The 6,452-nt window shown below is 43.8% G+C and overlaps 1 pseudogene; it reads right to left on the bottom strand.

Moving 5' to 3' along the window:
- Positions 1–4,262: 4,262 nt before the first annotated feature.
- LOC132360705 (protein AMN1 homolog) lies at positions 4,263–5,351 on the bottom strand (annotated as a pseudogene).
- Positions 5,352–6,452: the final 1,101 nt, after the last annotated feature.

The raw sequence follows: 6,452 nt of genomic DNA, 5'->3' as shown, positions 1-6,452 counted from the left end.
AGAAAATAGAACAGAAGCCCAAGGGCTGGACCTTGAGGTGCAATTCATAGTTGAGGGGGAAGGGGAGGAAGAGAATGCAGCAAAGAAGATGAGTAAGAGCAATTAGAGAAACAGGAAGAAAACCAGGAGAGTGCAGCACTGTTGTAGTTGGTTTTTTGTTTTTTATTATTTTTTTAAGGGACAGTCAAAAGGTGTCAGAACTTCACAGTATGAACCCTGAGAAAAGGACCTTGGGGTGTAGGGTGACCAGCTGTCCTAGTTTGCCCAAAGCTGTCCCAGTTTTAGTACTGAAAGTTCTACATCCCAGGAAAAACATCTCAGTCCTGGGCAAATATGACAGTTGGGATGTACAAAGCCTTAAGCTAGATACTAAGTTGGGGCACCAAAAATGAAGAGTTCAGCAGCCAGTCACGTAGACACATACCCCCTAAGAGACCACATCTTAAAAAAATCAGATTCTGTATTTGCCACATCCTCTAAAAACCCTGGCTCGGACACAGGCCAAGGTTAATAAACTGAACTAGTTAGATCCAGTCTTTGAAAACCTTTGATCACTTTTTGAGGTTTTTGGCCTGGAAGCATTTCCTATCATAAAATTTAGTTAGCCAAACTCTTATTTGGCTCACTTACTGTTTCTCTAAATTGCCTTCACTCAGGTAATTGCTCTTACTGGAAACACAGCTGTCAAGATAGAGTAGATGGCCTTTCAGAAAAGAAAGTCAACCTAAAAACTGATATACCAAAACAAACAAACAAACAACAAAAGAAAACCTGGTGTGCCTGAGAGAAAGATGAAAGAAAATTAGCTCACTCCATCAAAGCTATAGGTCAAATTTTGAGAAAACTGCAACAGATTTGGGGAACTACAAGGTACTTCTCTGGCAGAAGCCCATAGCTTTCCAGAAGCCCATAGCTTTTCTGAAGGCCAAACATATTGTGGTTTTGTGAGCGGTGGTAGCAAAGCTCTTCTTCTAGTAGTATCTTGTGGTGTTTGGAAATCAGGGGAAGCTATGAATGATTTTTATGTTTTCTGGTTTTGTTTTTTACATGTTTTTGTTTCTGCCCATTTCCTTTAAGCCGGAGGCCCAAAGCTGGCAGCCTGTGAGCCAATTCAGACTGTGAATGTGTTTTCTTTGGCCTACAGGCTGTTTTTCAAATTTTTGAATTAGTTGCCAGCATTTAAAAATCAGGAGATTTCACTACCCCCCTGCCCCACCAAAAAGAAAAAAAAAAATCCGGATTTCCTGCTTTTCTTGAAAAATTGGAGGATCTGAAGACACTGGGTTGCACGTCCACACTGCAATGATCTGCAGGAGCTGAGCAACAGCTGCCCCCTTTGGATAGGGTGTGTGCTCGTCCTTTGGCCCCATCCCCACCTGGCTTGCTACCTCCCTTTCCTTTACCTACCAGGCCCATCCCAAGACTCCACGGAGAACGAGGCTTCCAAAATAGCTCTGTCATTAGTTCTAAACCACTTGCCTTGACCTGCTTCCTGTTCTACATCCCGACATGTTCCCAGGACTTGAAGGTTCTGATGTCATGACTGACTTCCTGTTTGTGGATTCTACTCATCCCTCTGGTTTGACACCTGGCACCATTCCCTCAGGCTACCTGTGCTTCCTGCCCACCCCGCCCCTGGCCCTCTACACCAGGAAGACCCACCCATGTTCCACGCTGCTGGCAGCCACAAAAACCAAGCCAGAGGCATCCTGCTTGGTTGGCTCTCACCTCGTATCTGCCCCTGCTCTAATTCCCCACTCACTACTTCTTTCAGGGCCAACCTGGTAGCTGACCATCCGACTTTGTCTTCTGTTTCCATCCTTGAAATCATCCCTTGGACTTGACCATAGAATTCAACTCTTGTTTCACCTCTGGGCCTCTCTCTCTTAAGCTTTGTCTGTGAATCTTCATACTTACAGAATCTTCAACTAAACCCAGCGCCAGCCAGCTCTTGGAAATGTATTAGAGTGGTGCTAGCTGCTGTATCAAACAAATCCCCAACATTTCAGTGGCTTACACCATAAAAGTTTATTTCTCACTCACATAACAGTCAAAGGGGAGTTTTCCTGGCCTTAAGGCAGGACCAAGCCTCCTTCCAACTGTGGCTCTGCTATCCTTGAAGGTCTCAGAACCCTCTTTATCCAGCTAATGGGCAGCAAAAAGGAGAGAATGGTGAGGAACCCCTGCTTCTTCACTGCCTTCCAGCCTGGAATTGACACATGTCACTTCCCCTCACATTCCCTTGGTGAGAGCTTACCATGCGTTCCCACCTAAACGTAGGAGGAGATGGGAAGTAGAGTCTGGGTGTGAGGTGCCAATCCCCCAGTGACAGTGTCTGCAAGGGAAGGGAGAGCCTGAGTTTGGGGAGGGCAACTGGCCTTCTCTGCCACAGCACTCTGTCCAAGCAGAGGCCCACAGAGCTGTTTCCCTGGCTGAGCTGGTACTAGTCCCCATTAAGTGTGGGAAGGAAATTGCACACGTTTCTCCACGATTATAGAACTCTCCATGGCAGAACTCTCCATGGCAACTGACAAAAACCCAAATCTGCCTAAGGAAAAAGGGCATTTGTTGCCTCTCATAACCGGGAAGTTCAGGGAATGAGGTGGCCTAAAGTGCAATTGGACTCAGACCCTTAACCGTGGATATTAGGTTTCTTTTTCTCTTTGCATTTCTGTATCTTGTGAGGCCCCTCTATCCTTCTGTAGATTTTCTCCATGTGACAGGGAAGGAGGCTGACACCTGCCCTTGCATCACCTCCTCCCAATTCCATGCTCTAAAAGGCAAAGGTCAATTCTCCTCCAGCTTCAAGCTTTAAAAACCTCAGAGAAGTCTCTGATTGGCCTGGCAGGGGCCACAGGCCTACCAGGGAGACAGACGAACTGTGAGTTCCTTTCCTAGCACATTGGAGTGGGAGCAGAGCAGCTTACTTAGGGAAGCAGGTACTGCAGGACAGACAAAGCAATGCATACATAAACCTTAGACAGCACAGCAACTGACCATACCTCTGTGGCCAGCTCAGACCCTGGGCCTCAGTGCAGATCCCAGGGAGCAGCCCCTTGAGACCAGAGCACACTCATTCTACACTGTTTTAGTTAAAGCCATAGTTTCCATAAGAGTTAATAGGATCTTCATGACTTTCCATGAATTCACCAGAGTTGGAAAAAGGCCTGATGATGTTTCTTTACAAGACCTGAAGGCCTTGCAAGTTTCATCAAGTTCCATCAAAGGGATATATTTACATAATGAAATATCATTGGAAAATTTGTGTTTTTCAGGCAAGAATTCACTTCAAATGCTGAAGCATCTCCTTTATTCATCCATCCAACAAATAATTATTTGCCCAGTTAAGAGTCAGGTGCTGGACATGCAATGATGGATCAGTTCAAGTCCATGGCCTCACCAGGCTTAGAATCTCTGGTATATAAGCAAACACAGTTGAGGTAAAATGTGACACCATGACCAAGTCTTTAAGATAATATTGTTACACAAACAAACAAAGATACCCTGAATCCTGAGTGTAGAATCAAGAGATTCTCAAGAATGGAAGAAACTCCTGATATGCTGAATAAATGAAGGTGGGAATCAGGAGAAAACAGCAGTCAGAATATCTTGGAGTCATGACGTATGGCAAAGCAATTTGGAGTGTAGGTATCACTGGTATGCTACCTTGCAGGTGTGCCGTTGGGACCAGCCATCCTCTAACTCTTTCCTTGATTGCTACTGAGTTTTAGTTGGAGATTTTTTCCCATGAGCACACATTTCCAATTTTTTATTAAGTCAATGGCAATTTTTTTACATTTTCAGAAACTTATAATACCATTATGCAAAGTAAAGAAAACCAATACAGTCTAGCTCTTGATTCTTTTAATAAACTTTTTATTTTTGACTGTTTTTTTTTTGCTTTTAAAAATACCTTTACTTAGAATTCTCCTAATGTTTATCCATATTGGTAAACTTCTCTTATAGCAGTTCAAATATCTAGATAGGAGAAGGAAATTTCCAGGGAAAACAGGTAATTTAAAACTTTGTTATTTAAGAAACAAACACATTACCCTCCCCAAATACATCAGAGGGCATGCTAGGATTGCCATTTCAAGAACTATCACTCCTCAAACAAACTTAGAAATAATAGCACTATTAAAATGTTTAAGAGTCTGGTTAACTTCAAAGCATAAATCATATTATTGGAAAGCCAATCTCTACATCATTGTTTCCTGGGAAAGTAGTATGAAGATCATAGCTTTGATAAGCTTCAATAAGCATCAGTATACAGTCCACATCACTTGCTTTAGTTTGTTTGGACCTACTAATTGCTCCAAGACTTCTCGCGAATGGTCTGTTATCAGGGGGCATCCGTGGAAGAGTAATATACATATCTGAGGACAGCAAGTAAGGACAGCTTCTACAGCCTCATCAGTCACATTCACACAATACCCCATATGAGTTTCCTCTAATTTCTTGGCACTAGGTCCACTAACAAGCACAACCACACCACTGTGAGATACCTGAGTAGCTGAAAAATCATCTCTGCAAAAATGGGCAGCTTTCTCCTAATGTCTGCAAGGACACATCAGTAATATCTAAGCAGCCACCTAAATCAATGATCTTTTTTTTTTTTTTAATTTCGTTTATTTATTTTTGGCTGCATTGGGTCTTCGTTGCTCTGTGCGGGCTTTCTCTAGTTGCTGCGAGCGGGGGCTACTCTTCGTTGCGGTGCGCGGGCTTCTCATTGCGGTGGCTTCTCTTGTTGCAGAGCACGGGCTCAGGCGTGCAGGCTTCAGTAGTTGCAGTACACGGGCTCAGTAGTTGTGGCTCACGGCCTCTAGAGTGCGGGCTCAGTAGTTGCTGCGCACGGGCTTAGTTGCTCCGCGGCATGTGGGATCTCCCCCGGACCAGGGCTCGAACCCGCGTCCCCTGCACTGGCAGGCAGATTCTTAACCGCTGCGCCACGAGGGAAGTCCCTAACTTTAGCAGCCGGCAATTGAGTGCAAGAGCAAGGACTCCTTCATCAGTGAGATTGAAGCATCTTTTCAAAGAAGCTTCGTGCAGGTAAGAACAAGGTGAATCCACAGCTTTTATTCCTTTTGAAGTTATGGAAATTCTGTTTTCTTTTGAGGAATTTAAATTTAACTTCTTCAGTTTTCTGCAGTTACATATGTGCAGGAGAGCAGTATCTGAAATATCACAGCTTCGTAGATCTAGAGTTTGGACTCAGGATGTAAAATCTCACTGATATTTGAATTTGTTATCTGCCCCTGCACGCTCATTATTTTGAACAGTCTATCTTTTATGTTGGGTGGCAAAGGCTTAACGTCTGTGATATATCTAGAAATATTCTTCATGAAGCACCAAAGGCATCCTCTGCGGGCTCGGCATCGCGGCCGCCCTCGGGAGCCTCTTCCGCGGTCCCGGGCCGCCGAAATCCAGCCAGAGACCGTCTGTCAACTCCTGCCCCGCGCGAGACGCTATTTTTGACTAATTTTTGATTTACAGAAAACTTGCATAGATAATACAGAGAGTTTCTATATATCCCTTGCCCAGTTTCTCCTAACAGTACATTTGTCAGAACTAAGAAACTAACACTGGTACATTACTATTAACTAAACTCCCTACTTTATTCTGATTTCACCAGTTTTTCTGCTAATATCTTTTTTCTGTTCCAGGATCCAATCCAGAATACCACATTGAATTTTGTAGCTCTTGTTTTTTAAGGATCATTATTTGTTAGGCATGGGTCAACTCTGCCTCTTTTCTTCCTTGCTGCCAATGCTTCAGACATTTCATGGTTCATTAGCACCTGCTGTAGAGTGTGAACAAGGGAAGGAAACAATTTTGAAATGCAAATCAGCCAAATGTTGTTATTTATTGGTCTGTGGCAGTTAGCTCAGTTGTTAATAAGGCCAAGGTTATTGGCTCCATCTCTGTCAATGAGTCAGCCGGCTTAGCAATGACAGGGGAAATTTTGTCCTGTGGCTATTATTTGCACCCTAAACCTTGTTCAGCTTCTCTCAAATGCACACTTTTTGCCGCAATGGGGTAATGGTGGGAGTCTCTACCCTATTTATTACCTTGCTACTCAAAGTGTGGTCCATGGACCAGCAGCATCAGTATCACCTGGAGTTTGTTAGAAATACAGAATCTCAGGCCCCACCCACATATAAGAATCAGAATCTGCACTGTAACAGGATTCCCAGGTGATGAAGAGGCATGGCCATTCCACAAATGTTTACTGAGAACCTACACTATAAACGTGCTGGAGTCACAAAAGAAAAAGGGAAGCATATCTCACCATCATAGAACATACGACCACCTAGTAGGGATTTAAGACAAGCCAAATGACAATTATAATGTCATATTTAAGCTGAGAGCTGAAAAATAAGAAGAGTTAGCCAGTTGAAAGAGGGAGGAAGGTACAGGGGGTGAGGGCAGAGGAAAATCAGGTTAGGGGTGGA

Source organism: Balaenoptera ricei, chromosome 2 (genome assembly GCF_028023285.1).
Source record: "Balaenoptera ricei isolate mBalRic1 chromosome 2, mBalRic1.hap2, whole genome shotgun sequence".
NCBI lineage: Eukaryota > Metazoa > Chordata > Mammalia > Artiodactyla > Balaenopteridae > Balaenoptera > Balaenoptera ricei.
Note: the sequence above shows the minus strand (reverse complement) of the source record. Positions and strands in the feature narration are given on the sequence as shown.